The 18088-nt window shown below is 45.9% G+C and overlaps 1 long non-coding RNA gene and 1 other non-coding gene across 2 annotated transcripts; one reads left to right on the top strand and one right to left on the bottom strand.

Annotated features, from left to right (window-relative positions):
- Positions 1-725: 725 nt before the first annotated feature.
- Positions 726-836, top strand: trnal-caa (transfer RNA leucine (anticodon CAA)). The gene is made up of 2 exons: positions 726-763; positions 791-836. It is a non-coding gene; the product is annotated as a tRNA-Leu (tRNA).
- Positions 837-15475: 14639 nt separating this feature from the next.
- Positions 15476-16281, bottom strand: LOC115249229 (uncharacterized). The gene is made up of 3 exons (XR_003887924.1): positions 15890-16281; positions 15688-15734; positions 15476-15614 (listed from the first exon to the last, which is right to left on the bottom strand). It is a non-coding gene; the product is annotated as an uncharacterized lncRNA (long non-coding RNA).
- Positions 16282-18088: the final 1807 nt, after the last annotated feature.

The raw sequence follows: 18088 nt of genomic DNA on the forward strand, positions 1-18088 counted from the left end.
CCATTTGTACTTTTTATTTTGCTATCTAAAAGTTTGCTGGTCCACAACAGTCTCAACATTGCGATGACGGCGAGTGAGATCAGACCAATAATTAGAAAAGAAAAATGTAACCAGCGGAGGCAAAAATGTAAGTGAACGAGAGTTTTGAGATAGTGTAACACAGGTGCAATTTAGGACGTGTGCACGATTAAGCTAGCAACCAAATCTGTTCAGCCGCAGCCATTTCAGTTCATTTCCTCACTGATAAACTGAATGAATTCCTATGTCATTGGAGGCTTTTGTGAGCATTTTAGAAAATATACTGTTGGAAAGTTTGCTAATCTGTCACTTGCAGAGGGCGGAACGCTCACTTCCCATCGTACCATCACAGCTCTGTTGCTTTCTGATGTCAGACTCCCACTGAAGCTTACTCATAATCACAATTAGGCCATGTCATACACATGTGTGACACACACCCAACAGTCCATTTTCCTTTAGGCAGTGACACCTGACAGGCATTTGAAAGCTCTTCTGCCCCCTTGCAGCAGGTCCCTAAACGGCCTCCCGACACCCCTGAGAGTGATTCGCCTCTTTACTGCTACACTAACATCAGACAAAAATCAAATAGATTGAACTCAAATCCTCCAGGCGACATCTTACCATGAAGCCTCTATTTCAGAGTGCTCTGAAAACCTTGTCGATGTGTAAAGAGAAGACTTTAAAGCACGTTTACCAGATGCTGCTGTGTCAGGATGGCCGAGCGGTCTAAGGCGCCAGACTCAAGAGTGCTCCTCTTCCACCTCAGTGGGACTTCTGGTCTCTGTAAAGAGGCGTGGGTTCAAATCCCACTCCTGACAGTGAGCTTTTCTCCAACAGGCGTGCCTGATCGACTAAACCCACAACTTATGTGCGGCATCACGTTCCCCTGCCTGTATTTTCCCACTCATACTTACTCATAAATCAGCTTTCACAAGCAGCAGCCGTTGCTCGACAACAACTTAATAGCTTGTTTGCTAAGATGAAGTCAGAAGTCCCCATGACCTCGAGTGCGTTCACAGGTCTGACCATCAGGGATCCTAAAGGAAGAAACGTTCCTCTGGGATGTGTCACACGGTCCGAACAAAAGGTTTCCGTGCTGACCTTTTAAAAGCGACGAGTTGAGGTGAAGCAAAACGCGTTTCCGTATTTTTGCTTGGCGTGAATTTAGTTTTTTTAAAAATTTTCCTGGAAAAGGTCTGTTTATTGGAGCAGAAATTTGAATAGAAATGCAGGAGACTATCAGCGTTTGCCTGCAAAAGGTGTCAGCCTCCTTCATTCTCCACTGCTCAGATAAGGAGTCTGCATTGTTGCGTAAGCCTGGCAGCCTCCTGCTGACTGTCACTAAATCAAAAGTCAAACTCCCGCACCTCTAATTCGACTTTATCTGGTGCCTGTCGGTGGCTTAATAAAAGTATTTACATTTTAAATGTGTTGTGTTTGCCGCGCGTTTGTTGGCTTCGCCACCTCTCGCAATTTGTGTTCGCGCAATCACTGCCAGGAGTGATTATTCATGAATAATTCATCTCGTTTTCAAAATTCAGCACTCAGGGCTCGATTTGCACAGTTATATTTTTTCCTCATCTCCTTTTGCTTATCCCCAGTAACCCGCCTCCACCTAGTACCAGCAGCAATTCAGCATTTGTGTTAAATAATTCAAATGCTGCTATAATCGAAAGGATCCCACAGTCAGCTTTAACCGACTTCCTGTTTCCAGTGAATATCATTTCTCAGATGCAGCCTCTTCGCAGTTCCTTTGCAGCAGCTGGTAGGATGCGAGGCTGGCCTGCCCCCCCCCCCCCCCCCCCCCACCCCCCACCCACCCTGAAAGCTGTGGAATAAACAGATCCCTCTTAGCAGTCCCTGGCACGGAGTGAAAAAGACTTTAATTGTTATCAATCTACATATGCTGAGCCGGGCGACGAGGGATGGAGCGCCGTGGGTGGAGGGCTGCATGGAGAGGGGGTGGCTCTGATGGGATTTTCACCCCGTGACACTCTTGTTTTTATTGCCTGCGCCAATATAGCCAGCTTCAACTGCTTAATTATATTATGTAAGCTGTGAGATCAAGGCTTCGCAGCACCGTGTGGCCTGGGTCTGGCAGTGGCAAATTCTTCTTCTCTGCCTTCAAGCGTTGTTCTAAACGGACATGAAGGATTTAAATCAGCCTTTAGTCGGAATTCCACTCTTCACCTGAGCTCTCGTCTGCTGTTTCGAGCAGTGCAGCAACACAACAATCTAATTACTGAGAGATCCACTTGCATCCACAGGTGAATAATTCAGAGGTCTCGGTGTGCATGTTGCATTCGGGGCCGCTCAGGCACCCCATGGCGTAATTAGCCTCTCTGCTACTTCTGAAATCAGCTGATTAGCACCAGCATGTGTGTCCTGGTATGCTCTTACGTCCACACGTCCAAAAGAGCACATAATGTCTTGATGCAGTATCCGCTGGCACTGACGCTTACGAGCAGGACCTGATTGACGTGGTCAATACCAAGCTAGCAGCAGACTGAGAGCTGGATGCTCCTTCATCCTCTTTTAAATGCTGAACAAGTCGTCCTTCCAGTGTCATATTAGCGCCTCTGAAAAACATCTCGAGTCAGAACTTTGATTTAGGAACTCGAGGAGGTACCCGTGTCCCTTCCTGATCCCGCTCAAGGTTCCTTCCTGTTAAAAGGGAGTGTTTTCCTGTTTTTCCTTGAGAGCAGTGGATGCCATACAAATAAAGGTATATTCAATTGATTTCTTTTTTAGATGCAGTAACTTGTCTGTACGTGGAAAGCAAACAAAATGGCTTCAACTCGTTTCAGCATTCCGTAATACGGAATTTTACAGGCAGTTGCTGAAGGTCGGGCTTCTGGAGATTAGGCAATGGACTAAGTAAAAGCTCCTTTTTCTTACATTTGTTGTGCCCAAACCTGAACAATCACCTCCCAAATGGTGCCAAACGGCACACACAATTATCAAAGTCAATACGAGCCCAATGAGCCGCGACAAAAGCACAAATTATAAAGAAAGTCACTCCTGCATCGATGTGCCGCCATTACAGAGATTGTGTCAACCCTCCGCTCACCGCGGCTGCAGTATTATTTACAGCGAAGTGTGGAAATATGAGTGGAAAAGGATCAATATTTCCATCTGTGTGCGAGATTGCACTTTCTATTACAAGCGCGAGTCGTTAAATGCCACCGCTCAGGCCCAAATATTACGATGTCCGCAACCGAACCGACACAATGCACCGATTGTCCGCGCATTCAAACCACAAGTCCTTAAATCATGATAGCGCGGAGGCTCATTTTGGCAGAGAGAGACGGCGTAACAGCCACTCTTTGAATCAAGCTGTTAAAAATAACAACCAGGAATATTCGGTTAAGGGGGGTTCCCTCACACTAAGGCTCTCACAAGTTGACTGCGCAGTAATTACATCTCCTGAGGATCCAGGAGAGGAAAGTTTTCAAGAAAGAGAGGAGAAGCTGGCGAGGCGGTTGGGGGGGGGGACTTCATGCTCCGCAGGCATCACCACGGTCTCCTCCCCCTCGAAAGGAAATATGAATGCTGATACCTCATCAACAGGCCAGGAAAACAGCAGATGCTCGAGCTGCTTCATTCATTTATTATGTTTCTTATCCATGAAATTAAATGTTAAGTTTCCCCGTTTATACCCAGCGTAGAAGGATAACAACCCCGCTTAAAAGAAGGAGGAATCCTTGGATTCGCTGCTCCACCTCGGGGCTTTTTTGGAATGTTTCTGCCACAGTCGGTTCTAATCCGGCGCTCCTTTCGTTAAGGCTTCGCCATGGAAGCGAAAAGCGTCACCTGTGGCAACTTTGTCAGAATGCGAGCAACAGCGCTGAACACGTCTTCCATTTTCTTTTTGTTTCAAATCTTTTTCGGTGTCTGGTTAGAAGAAAGCATACAGGCGGTGTGAAAGGCCTTAACTACCCATGGACTGTGAGTGTAGTCAGAGCCCGCTAACCCCGCTAACTGAGGACAGCTCAGTTTTTGATACTTAGCGATGGCTACTCCTATTGCATTCGTTCAGGCGGAAGCTCTATTCCTGTGGGTACCTGCAGGAGATTCATAGCTATTTAATGTACAAGCTAGCACCAAGCTATTCACTGGAGGGCTGTAGTTTTCTGCAGGTTTATCCTCCGCAGCAATAACAGGGTTCATTTGCAACTAAAGTTTGCAACTTCTCTGCTAAACGGAGCCAAATGTATGCAGATTGTACGTGCCCCCCTCCAGATGTGATGCTTCATTTCATTTCTTTTTTTTAAAAGGCCATCGTGGTCACACACATCTGAGCGCCAATTCCCTCCCCCTACTTGTCGCTGACCCGAACCAGCGGTTTGCCACAAATCCATCAGCGACAGTCAAGGAAAGTGACATCAGGATTTATGTCGCCGGCAACGGCGGCGAGGTCGCGCCTCCATTAGATCTGCTGCAACACAAGTGATAGAGATGGAGCTGCGTTGTACACCTGCGTGGCGCCTCGGAGGTGAATCCCTTTCAGATGAAAGCGTGGTTTCTAGAAGCTCTTTCGGAACGTAACAATGGCACCTTCAGTGTGAAAGCAGCCAAAATGTCTACAGACATCAGATATAATAGCAATACTAGCGCTCCTCAGCTCCAATGAACAAATAACAGATGTGTGAGACAGGGAGAGAGACGGCCCACTGCATCATCAATATATTTCAGTTGGTTTCAGACGTCTCTCCGCGCCACCTTGCTAGGCGGCGGCGTTGTGAAGCGAGCCGACTTTTGATGAAGAAGGTGTTTTCACATTTGCCGGCGTGTTGTTCATTCGCAGCCCGAGTTGCGGTTCATTGAGCTGTAATGCTCTTGACGGATGTCACGTGATAACCGTTTTTTATTTCTTTTGGAAAGCGCTACGATGTCAGACAGCATCCCCGGGCTATCTGCCGGGCAGTGCAAGCCCCCGACACCGCCACCGCCGCCGCCTCCCGGACAGCTCTAATCCCGTTTTTTTAACATTATAAAGGCAAAGACCTGCCTCTGCAGCCTGCGCGTGTCACTCCTGGCTCCGCCGCACGTCTGCTTGGTTATGCTTCGCAAAGGTCAGGGATGTCTGGAGTCACATTTAAATATTACAAATTCGACAACGGCGCTTGTCTGCAGCTCTGTGAGCCCCAAATCGTGTGTGTGTGTGTGTGTGTGTGTGTGAGAGAGAGAGAGATAATTGTTTTAAGGCTGGCAGTGACTCAACACCAACAGAAAAAGCAGATTTTTAATTTTACAGAAGTGTTTCATTGGCCTTTTACCCAAAATGCATCAGCACTCCTCCATGGTGCCGGGGTGCTTTATTCACTCCCCTACAATACGCATTTATCGCCGTCTTCTTTATATAAAAAATGCAGAGCCGGGCCAAAGAATTCTCCAGCTTTAATAAATAAAATATTTAATTAAACTAATATCCTTGGCCGGGCCGAAGCGCCTGTGAGCACTGGTGCTTAATTTGCATTTAAATAGAAAAACAGGAAGCAAAATATTTCAGCAGTGCGCAGGACGACTTCCTGTCAGTTCAGGTGATTTGCTTTGATTTAGCACTTTTGAAATGGTTGATTTGTGTACGTAAAGATAGCTGAACCCCCTCTTCTAACGATTTATTGTGGTATTGTGTCACAAGACTCGCTCCTCTTTTCCCTCCTATTTACCAGGTAATAGAGGGGACATTTGTGTAGAGGGATGGAGGTTTGCTCCGTCACGTGGAGCTGGAGGCTCATTTTTCCCCTGTCTGCTGAAGCGGAGCCATCTCCTCATCAGCTGAATCGCTTCCATTGTGGAACTCGACCCTTTAAATTGATTTGAGTCGTACTGGCGCTCGCGCCCTCTCTCCTTACACCACTCTGTCCATTATCACTGACTTTGAAATGTTAATTAGGTGCCATTAATGAATATTTACACTAGAGATGTATGTGACATGAACACACTCATTACAGCCGCTGCCGACATGTATTGACTACATTTATTCAACATGACATGGATGGATGCTAATTTCTTTGATGTGTGTGTGTTTGTGTGTGTGTGTGTAGTGAAGTAAGTGTTCATAAACAGAAAAGATAATATTGCCCACACGGGTCCTCATGTTTTCTCCCACAGTCAAAAATATGAAAAATAGGTTGTTCAGAGACTGAATGAAGTGGTGACCAGTCCAGGGTGCATCCTCGCCTCTCACCCTGGGAGAGACTCCAGCACGTCCAAGGACCCTGATTAGGAATCAAAGGTAGGTAGCAGAAAATAAATGAATGCAACACAGTCTAATGAACTATTCCACCTAATTAATCCTTTCTAAAACAAACAGCAACAACAAACCCATTTATTTTGTTGATTTGAATTGGATTTTTCAAAGGAAACCCTTTGATATGAGTGCATGATTTTAGTACAATCATTTCGGCAATGAGCCGGTGACCCTTCAAGTGACCCATCAAGTGTAATTTTAACAAACACTTCATTTGCAATGTAAAAACCAATGATATTTACGACAATACACAGATTAGTCATTCACACACACACACACACACACACACACACACACACACACACACACACACACACACACACACACACACGCACTCACTGTAAATGACTTACTTACGTTAATGTATTTTTTTAAGCTGTTAAAAATGGCTACATATTAATGCAGAAACAAAACAGGAAAACAGAACGTGTCACTCTTATAATTAAATATTATCTTGTTAACAGACTCTCTCCTAAAATGCGGTTTTCGTCAGAGAAATTGGTTGTTTCTCTTCTAATCCTATATGGAATTTATTTTTTGTCGATGACTCAGATTCATGAAGGATTTTTCCAACAGTGCTGTAGACTGTTAGACAGGTTATCATGGTGGGGCCCGGCAGGCTGTCCCTGGCCTGGCTGACTCTGGCCACGCAGACCTGAACCCTCCACAACCTGAAGTTGTTAGTGGGCTGCGCCAGAAGAAGAGTTTCCAATTACCAAGTCACATCTTTTACAAACAACCAAACTGGCATGAGCCTGGTCCTGCTCAAGGTTTCTTCCTGTTAAAGGAGAGTTTTTCCTTACCACTGTTGCTTGTTGGGGGTCAGGCCCTGGGATTCTGTAAAGCTCCTAGAGACAATTTTGATTGAAACAGATGCGATATAAATAAAGACTGATTGATTGATTGATTGATTGATTGATTGATTGATTGATTGATTGATTGATTGATGGATTGCATCTTCTCTTGCATCAGTGTTGCAACCATTGGTTACAACATGTTTGCTAATTCGCCCTGCTCCTCTTTCCTTTATTTAACAGGAAAACAACAGTTGTCAACAACAATCACATGTCAACAGAACATGGAAGATCCGCTCTAATCTGTGTAAACATGCAGACATGGCTGACCCACTTCAGTAAAACATGGCTGCCCCAGTTCTACACCAGAGAGTAATGGCAGGGTTTTACACCTTCAGGTAATCCGCCTGAGCGATGATCTCTCAGGCCCGTTAAGGTGCCATAAGCAGCATCAGTTTGCTAGCGCTGCCTCGCAGCTATAGCCAGTGACACCATCGCTTATTTATGACCCGTTCAGTGAATCAAATCTGCTGAATCAACACCAGTTTCTTTTTTTCCCCCCATAAGCTTATGAAATATTCACAAGGGCACCTCTACTTACTTTAAAGCGTTCATATTTCATCTTGAAAAAAACACACTTTAATCTTCCCGATTACTTGCTAGCCTACCAGCTGCGGTGCCAGTGTGAGCTCTCGACCACGCTGTATTAAAAACCGTATGTTGCTGTCAAATTGCTTTGTAAAAGCTGCCTTCATTCACCCCACATAAACACGTCACTTCTAAGGTGTCAGCACTTGGATTGCAGGCGTGTACGGAGCGCGTGTCTTTGATGATAGATCTCACTCTCCTTTTTTACCGCCTGGTTGAATTTATTTTAAGGATCTTGTCAGTAATTTTTCAGCTGTTTCTGTCACTGCTCAGCTGAGTGTACGGCAGAATGATGTTCCAGTTGTGCCCGGCGAACTGACATGTGAAAGAGACACACTGACATGAATGTAATATGAGTGTTATGCGTAGGCGTGTTTACCACATCTATGAATTACTACAGGTTGACGAGCGACGGCGTAACAACTGGCTTGCTAGGCCTCACTAGATTGATGGTGTAAAAAATGATCTTGAGCCAGGCACATGGCTAACAAGACTAGGATGTAGTTCAGTTCATTTACATTTCCCATTACCATTTAGCAGACTTACAGTGAGAGGCACAATCAAACCACCACGCAATTGAAACCTATGTAATAAAATACTACCATGCCGTCCTAAACTACCTATTACAACTACGGACTAACAGTGCAGAGCTATGGAGAGGGAGTGAACTGGGATATAAACAGGAAGAGGCTAGAGCAACACCACTTGTACCAGTGGGCCAGTAACAGGCTATTTTTCTGATGTTAGATAAGGCAAAGCGAGAGTGCCAGGAGATTCAGGCGACGTGAAAAGAAAAAGTCCACTGATCATCAATCGTGATTCCAAGATTTCGCACAGCCTCAGTAGGAGCATGAAACATGGTGCCAAGGATTTCATTGTTGTGATGAATGGGTTGGTTGGCTGGAAAAAGTAGGAGCTCAGTTTTAGCAAGATTCAGATGGAGGTGGTGGTCTTGCATCCCAGCAGATATGTCCAAGATTCATCTCATCCGAGACAGAGGGTTCAGAGGGGAAACCACAGGTACATCTGAGTATCATCTCCATAGGAGTGATATGAAAAATCCTGAGAGTGGATGAATGACATCAGCGATCCTTGGGGCACCTCGGTGGAAAGCTGGTCGAAAGCTGACCTTGACACAACACCCTGAATCAAAGTCCAGATAGGTAAGATTCAACACAGAAAGGTCCACTGACAGTGAAGCCCACACCAGAGAGAACAGAGAGAAGGATGGACGGAACGGTGCACCTGAGCCACTTTGAAAGTGGATGGAAAGGTGCCGGTGGAGAGGGAAGAGTTGACCATGTGAGTGATTGCTGGGGTGATGGTGGGCGTGGGAGGGTGGTTGGGATAGGGTCTAGTGGGCACGTAGACGGATGTGTGAAGAGTTTAGATGCCTCGCTTTCTGTGAGAGAGGTTAAATATGGATGGCCTCTCAGAGAGCTGGCAGCTGATCGCTGAAACTTCCTCCACGAACAAACGCAGTAAAAGTGTCAACTGTGAGGTTAGCAGCACAACAGTTTACCTGGATGCGTCTGGAAACAGGACACCACTGTGTTTTTGTTTTTACGAAAGCCATCTTTGAGAGGAGCAGTCATACCTTGGAAGGTTCTGACGTTACAAACTAGACAGGCAAACAGTAGATAGTTCACAACTCCTGCAATCCCCAAAATAACCACGCAGAGCAAATCTTGCTATTGTTAGCTGGATGTGTAAATCCGAGGACTTTTATTTCATTCGCTCACTCTCAAAAACGTCATAACTGGTTCGTTTTCTTAAAACAGTGCTTTCGGCCAACAGGGATTCTTTAAGTCTCATATATCTCACATCTAAAATCCCCTGGTTCTTGGGGAAAGTCCTACCCAGGACGCTATTGTTGTGGCAACAGGTCTAACCACTGCATCACCATGGCGACCTTCGCAAACTATGTATTTTAAAATCACTCATCACAGTTTCCTTACACCAAAGACCTTAAAAGTATTAAAAACATTTATCGTAATCAGCCTTCATCTTAAAAAACACAGAAGAAGAAAGGGTCCAGCTCAAGGTCTCTACCCAGCCGGCCATCAGCAGGAGGGTCCCCCTACATGAGCCTGGTCCTGCTCAAGGTTTCTTCCTGTTCAAGGGGCGTTTTTCCTTGCCACTGTTGCTTGTTGGGGGTCAGGCCCTGGGATTCTGGAAAGCACCTAGAAACAATTTAGATTGTAAAAGAAGCAATATAAATAAAGATTGACTGATTGCCCAAGGTGCAATCTTCCCCTTGAGGTGTACTTGCTGCATCCTGGGTGAGGTTACTATGAGCCAAACGTTGAGTTATGTGAGGAAGGTGGAGGGATCCGGGAGCTACGCTTTCAGCGTTGACACGTCTTAGCATGGGAGGGATGGGCCACAGCTCTGGGTGCTGTGTGTACATTAGCCTGTAATGGAAAGCACTCATTATAATCTAATTAGGCAGAAACGGATGTGCTGCAGAGAACCATCAGGCTCGCTTCTGCCCTGCCAACGCAGCTCTGACGGCGTCGGACGGTTCCCGCAATGCCCAAATGTTGCTGCGGTTTGATGAAGCGATGGAGGGAAATGGTTTGTAAAGGCAGAGAGACGATACGAGCACATAACCGCAGGAAACGTAAAAACCCGTTTACTTCAGAGCGCTTTCATTGTGAAAAAGATCCGTTCGGTGATGCCGCATTAAATATTGCTCGAGAGACTCTTTGTGTGCATTCCTACGGAAAACAAGCTCAAGAACTTTTTGACTTGGACCCATTTTCTGCAGGGAGGTTCTCCAGCTTCACCAGGAGGACCCGAGGGGCTCCAGCATCCCTTCGGCGTGTCCTGGGACTGCCTGGAACTCTCCCGTCACCTGACCTGATGTGGACTATCGCCATATCTCTGAGCAGAGCTTTCCAGAAGCACCAACCTTTTCATCCACCTCCTTCACATGCTTGAACTGAAAATAGGTCCAATCAATGGAAACCTTCTACATCAAGACACATAAATATTGTTGTTTTCTTTCACATCACGTTAAGGAATCCCCCCCCCCCCCCCCCCCCCCCACACACACACACACAGACTTCCACAGACACGCACGCACACACACTCAATTGTGATGCTTGGTCAGATCTGGAGTTGGTTATTTTCAAAAGGCAATTTACTCCCAACCGTTATCTCAGAGAACCACTGGGCTGCAACACTGCGTCATGTGTGCAAAGAAGATGCCGAACGAGGAGGATGGGGATTAGTTTTCCCGTCCGTCTGAAATTATTGTCAGTTTTTGTCAAGATCAACACACGGATGGCTAAACCTTAATTTAGGATCATGTCAAGAGTGTGCAAAGAACTGATTTTATGAAAACAAACAGGGTGAATTTGACTCTTCTTCTTCTCTACTTGTCATTTCGCTTATGATCTGTGAGTAACACACATTGAAGGGTGAATATATAGACAAAAGTCAGATTAAGTGTGCTTAAATGAAGAAAACAACACAGATAAAGTAACACACCTTGAGTCCATCATTTTCTTTTGTTTTGGGCTCATCTTTATGCCCTCACCATCCCTTTCATGCATTTTGGATTTTGGAGAAACGAGCCCTTGATTTGGAATTCTGCTCTGAAATCATCCATTTTGTTGCAGTGCTATATACAGTATATATATTTGTATGTATATATACATATATTCTGACACATGTCACTAATATGTGCCAATAATATTGGAATATTGGCTGGAAGTTCCACAAGGACCAGATCCGTGTTTAAAAACTGTCACAGAACACCGAACAAGAACACCAGCAGCCTAAAAAAAAGCTTAATGCATTCCTCTTGTTTCCATAGTAACCAAATGGGGAAAAAATAGAGTAAAATACAAAAGAGCAGCACAGCCGGAATAAACATTTAAAATATAAATCAATGTAAGCCACAAAATATAAATCAATGAGTGGCAACTACAAAGTCATCATGCAGCTTAATACACACATACACACACATGCCCCCCCCCCCCCCCCACACACACACACACACACACGCACACACCGCTGAGGGAAACAATGACAAATTTGATTTCACCACATGCACACCGGACTGGCTTATATTCAGGTTAGCTGTTATGGATGTAAACAGCCACAAGAAAACATCATCAAAGTGTTCCGGGGGGGCAGATGAGACTCTTGCACCCCTGACACCCCCCAGCTTCAGATCAGCTGTGGGAGGGTGCACCTAGGCACGGGCAGCACGCTGCGCAAACATCTGAATGAGCTGCAGCGTTGATGTTACGTAATGTGGGAGCCGTCCCAGCGCACCCCATCAAAGAGGAGGCCTGAATTAGATAAATACAGTAGAGTCAGAAGAGTCCTGCTAATTCATTCATAAATCATCAAAGTTGTCCTGCTTCGCAAGACAACAACATCTTTAAACTTCCTGATCAAGCCTGGAAATCAGGACGTAAACGCAGCGACTGGAGCGCGTGAGGGATCCAGAGTGTGTCTGGAGATAAAGAGATAGAAGATTACTTTTGAGAGGAGTTCAAGTATTTTTTTTTTTTTTGCCTTCGTGCTTTCAGTGACGAGCTGTCACTGGAAATGGCACGAGTGACATCATTGTATCACAGATTTCAAATCCAAAATACACCAACGTCGCTCTCCTCGCCCCTCCTCTCCTCTCCTCTCCTCTCCTCTCCTCTCCTCTCCTCTCCTCTCCTCTCCTCTCCTCTCCTCTCCTCTCCTCTCCTCTCCTCTCCTCTCCTCCCCTCCCCTCCTCTCCTCTCCTCTCCTCTCCTCCCCTCCCCTCCCCTCTCCTCTCCTCTCCTCTCCTCTCCTCTCCTCTCCTCTCCTCTCCCCTCCCCTCCCCAGGTCTATCCTCAGATTTATGCCCGCACTTGCCTGTTTGGTGTTAATATTTAATGCTATTTTATGTTAATAGTGACACTTTCAGGTAAAGAGTCGAACCTTTTTAGACAGATTTGGCTACTAGTTAGTGACCCCTGATCCGAGGATACTGCCCCCTTCTTAATGAGGCATATCTATCATTAATTAATAATAGTTCATTTGTCAAGGTTGACACAGGGGTGGGGCAGTTTCCACGGTCCCCCATCGTGAGCTGGGTTTGGGGAATCTGCACGAGGTCAGCAATCCATACGTTGGAAGTATGATAACGACAAATCAATATTACAACACCTTAGAAAGGTTTATTGCAACTGCAGCTCAGGTGAAGAGTTATGACGGGAATTATTGTTGGCTCTCATTTGCTGCGTACACAGTCTTCTTGCTCGTGGCAAAATCGAATATTTATAAAGGTGACTGGAGTAAAATACAATAAAAGTTTATTTTTTTTGTCAAAGTTTCCTCGAAACATTGAGCTACTGGCTTGATTCATATGATGAGATACTGGAACTATTATAACTACTATTATTATTATTTCAATGAATGAATCAATCTTTATTTATACAGCATCTGTTACAATAAATATTGTTTCTAGGCGCTTTCCAGAATCCCAGGGCCTGACCCCCCACAAGCAACAGTGGCAAGGAAAAACTCCCCTTTAACAGGAAGAAACCTGGAGCAGGACCAGGATCTTGTGGTGGGGAGCATCCTGCTGATGGGGGGGCTGGGTAGAGAGGGAGGAGAGGAGAGGAGAGGAGAGGAGAGGAGAGGAGAGGAGAGGAGAGGAGAGGAGAGGAGAGGAGAGGAAACCATGACCCAGTGGGGTGACAGAGGCCTGTCAGGTGATCATGTTTCTGGACCCCGGCAGCCTTGGCCTATAGCAGCATAACTAAGATGTGACCTAACGATTAGACGACCCCCTAAGTATGATGATTTGTCTGTCTATGATAGTAACTGGAACTACAGAATTAACAACAATAAGCTTTTTCAAAGAGGAAGGTTTTAAGTCTGATCTTAAAAGTAGCGATGGAGTCAGCCTCCCGTACCTGGACAGGGAGCTGGTTCCATAGCAGGGGGGCCTGGTAGCTAAATGCTCGGCCCCCCATTATACCTCTAGAGACTCTGGGGACCACAAGTAGACCAGCATTCAGAGCGGAGTGGTCTACTGGGCTGATAAGGTGTCACTAGGTATTTGCACATGGACCCACAAACACTGAAGATGAATTAGCATTAAAAAGCAACACAGTCCTGAACTGCCAGTACGGCCCCAGTGGGCAGGTCAGGGTGGGATGTCCTTGCACGGAGCTCAAACATCAGCTTGTTGACTCAAACCACAGCTCAGCATAAACTCAGGAGAGACGACGCGCTCCTGCATTTCAGCGTGCTTCCAAACGTGCACTTTTAAACAGCATCTAGCGCAGTGCTCTTGCAGTTCGCCTTACATTAGGACTCCGCAAGGAAGGATTAGTGGCCGAAATGGGGGGGCTGAGCCTGGACAGCCAAAGGGAGAATGATTATATGGCTCTTTGCCTCTGTGGTCCTCATTACAACAGTCCTCAGACGCACAACATTGCATTTACTCTCAGATTAGCTGCACACTTTAAACTACTCCCTGTTATTTTTTATACTGTATATCTGGAGTGTTTTCTTCAACTTTACTGGAAAAAAGTATTTAAAAATATATAAACCTTTATTAGGATTTAATTTCATCCTTTTTTTCTCTCTACAAATGTAAGGCCATCACTATCAAATGTGATTTGAATAAATATTTGCACTTGCAGCCTGTTTTCACCTTGTTTGGACATGTTGGTTTTTTCTTTTTGGGATTTGATGAAAGGCGGCCGGTGCTCAAACGGGGGGAGAGCGCAGCAAACGCACCATCGATGCATCTGAGTGGTCGTGGTCACGCTTTCTCACGCTGGTGGTGAGAAAGGTGCTCACCCCCTATCGTTCTGCAATAACTGGTGCTACAGCAAATGTTGCCTCCATTGTTTGAACTAAAATCAATGTTGATTGCAGTCATCTCCCAAGTCCATTATTTTGCCGACACACCAAAGCCCCCGCCTCCCCCCCAGGTACGAGTAGCCCCCCCCCCCCCTTCCCCAAGGACAAATAATCTCAGTATTGGTCGCTGTTTATTTGCATTGATGCATAGCTGTTCCATCCACACAGAGCAGGAGGAAGGTGAGAATTAGCAACTGTAGATTAGAACATCACGATCAGCTTGTTAAGTATGTGCATGTCCTCCTGATCAGCTCCAGACTAACCAGGACAGGCTGGACAGATGCGTTCCGCTGCTCGCTTCGAACATGAATAGATGCACAACCTTGTTTTGCTTTAATTCACATGAACATGAAATCTATGTAATGTCTCAGAACAGGTGTGTGCATGTAAGCAGCAAATTAAAAATCCTCATTTCTGGGCTTGTTTCACGTTACATGGAGAGCCAGGATGAAGTGGATGGGATTCTATCTGCAGTCTAATTGGCCCATAATCAGTGTGTAATGAGTTTCTGGAGCACAGACTGTGTTGTACGTGGAATTCTGAAGCATTGTTTCACTGAATTTCAGCGTGGCCAATCCTGTGATTGTGAGTTTGGTGTGTGGCGCCCACCTCGGGGTCGAACCCATCAAGTTTACCCTTCATTTTAAGCCCAGACAGCCCCATTTCCCATCGCTGGAGTCACTGCTGCTAACTTCCATTTGATGGTATAGGCTGATGTTTTGATTCCTCAATAAAGAAATGTTAATGAAGACAATTAATTATTCTTTTTATTTGTAATAAACCCAGATTGATCAAAAAACGTTTACTACTCATTAAGGCAATATTACAGGCTATTTAATGGATTTATAAAAAAAAAAAACACTTATAATAAATGGTGATTCTTTAACTGATTGATACAAAGAGCAGTTAAGTAGTGATTAATCTTCTTTACATTGAAGATTGATTTGATTGGATTAAAGAGAAATTACCACAGAAACAGGCAGAGGAGGAGAGAATCCTATCAGTACACAATCAGTGGCTCGATGAAGCTTAATGAGGATTGAAACAAAGGAGAAAATCAGCTTACGCCAGCTGTCTGTGGACATGGTTTTCTTAACTTACCTAGAGTGGATGCCAGGAAAAGTCTCCAGCGGTCCAGGACAACTCGTCTTCAGAGGGACAGAGTCCAGATTCATCAAGAAAAGAGAGAAAGAAAGCAGAATTCTTTCTCTGGAATCCAGATAAAGACAGAAAGTACCTGTCTCTATCCCACCGAGCATCTCGGTGAATAATGCTGCTCCAGAACCTGAAGCTCCGAACACACCTGCATCTCTGCTTGGTGCTGAAGGTTGTAGAACACAGAACTCTGTGGCAGGAGTTCTTGTGGTGGATGAGCTTTTCCTACAATGTGGTAGGAAAAGCTTGTCTGGTACAGCCTCTGCAACCATCAGAGCAGGATGGGTTCCCGGTGCAGGATGGGATCCCGGTGCAGGATGGGATCCCGGTGCAGGATGTGAACCCGGTGCAGGATGGGATCCCGGTGCAGGATGGGATCCCGGTGCAGGATGTGAACCCGGTGCAGGATGTGAACCCGGTGCAGGATGGGATCCCGGTGCAGGTTGGGATCCCGGTGCAGGATGGGATCCCGGTGCAGGATGTGAACCCGGTGCAGGATGGGATCCCGGTGCAGGTTGGGATCCCGGTGCAGGATGGGATCCCGGTGCAGGATGTGAACCCGGTGCAGGATGGGATCCCGGTGCAGGTTGGGATCCCGGTGCAGGATGGGATCCCGGTGCAGGATGTGAAACCGGTGCAGGATGGGATCCCGGTGCAGGTTGGGATCCCGGTGCAGGATGGGATCCCGGTGCAGGATGTGAACCCGGTGCAGGTTGGGATCCCGGTGCAGGATGGGATCCCGGTGCAGGATGGGATCCCGGTGTAGGATGTGAACCCGGTGCAGGTTGGGATCCCGGTGCAGGATGGGATCCCGGTGCAGGATGGGATCCTGCCTGGGGTGTGCAGGCACGTGTGTGAGTGTGTTGCGAATGGGTGTGTGTGATTGTGACTGTATGGACTCTGGTCCCACCACCCCTCCTGTTGTGCATCAGCATGTTGCGTCGTGGGTGTCACAGGGTTTTTGTCTCAGGTGGGTCCTCGTCCTCCCTTCAGGGGCTGAGGTCTGCCGCTGCTTTGGTTTCTCTGGTGGGCGGTGGGCCCCCGGTCGTGTAGCCGTGCGCTCTCAGGCTTGTGGGGACTGTCGCCCAGACATATCAGTGCCTTCAGGGGGGGTCTGGTTTCCAGCAGGGTTGGGAGTGTTCGGTCCCTGATCATCTGGTGCTGGTGCCTTTTGCTGTGGGGGGGCCCCGTCGGTGGTCCTCTGCTTTTCTGCCCTGGAGGTTGGATCCTTTGGTCTGTTCTGTCCTGTGCGGGTCAAGGGTGTTCTGGCTATCTGTGGCCTGCTGGATCGTTGTGGTGTGGGGGGGCAGCGTCCCAGTCTCAGTAGTTGGCACACAGAGTTGCAGACTACCACACATAACACACTCATCACACACAGACACACAGTCTCACCTCCATTAACCAACAGCATGTCTACAGATATATGTATATATGTACAGATATAAGTAAACTGAAGGACAAACTTTACACTTTACGTATACATTTATGAGCAGATGCATTCTTAAATATAATTTTATCATCCACTGTCCATTTGATCTTCTGTTCTATCTGTCTTAATGTCTGAAGTCTTTAGTTGTTTTGGTAGAAGTTGCTGTTGTTTGTTGTGTCTTTTGTGGTTTGTGTTGTTGGTGTTTTGCTGTGACAGTGTGTGGGTTTTTCTGGGCAGTTTCAGTCAGGTCCAATATTCATTTATGAAACATATATATTAATACTCATTGCGATGCAGGATACAGGAAAGCAGACTCATCCTGAGAAAGCACAAAAAAGCCCTTCAGTCGCACTGCTGCTGCTTTACTGTTGGACAGGACAAAGGTTTAAAGATAACTCATGTATAATAAAGGAAATAACCATTTTTGTTGCCATTCAGACTTTTTTTCATCCAAATGATGATCATCTGTCTTCTGCAGTGTATCCCTGGACAGATTTTATTCTCCAGGTCAGGAACCCAGGGTCCCTCTCACATCACTGAGGTGTGGAAATACACTCACAACCTTCATTACTCTCTGCAGGATTCGGGAAAGAATTTCTTGGTCTCATTTTCTTTTCCTAACTGTTCAAGGTCAAATTTATCTGAAAGCCAAAGTGAAAACGTTACTTTATGCAAATGAAAATTGTCTGTTCTTCCCATTCTTTTTAAAATTTATATTACGTATTTGATTATTTATTTATCATTTTTGCTAACTTTAAATATTTTAACATTTTTAGAGTCTAGATATGCAAGGACAATAATAGAAACACCCCTCACTAATCTATTTATGTACATGTTAGCTTTAGCTTGACAATGGCAGGTTTGACGTGGACAAAAGCATAGCTAGCATGAGCTAATTACCTTGGTAGAGCTCCCAAT

Source organism: Takifugu rubripes, chromosome 3, assembly GCF_901000725.2.
Source record: "Takifugu rubripes chromosome 3, fTakRub1.2, whole genome shotgun sequence".
In the NCBI taxonomy this organism is placed as follows: domain Eukaryota; kingdom Metazoa; phylum Chordata; class Actinopteri; order Tetraodontiformes; family Tetraodontidae; genus Takifugu; species Takifugu rubripes.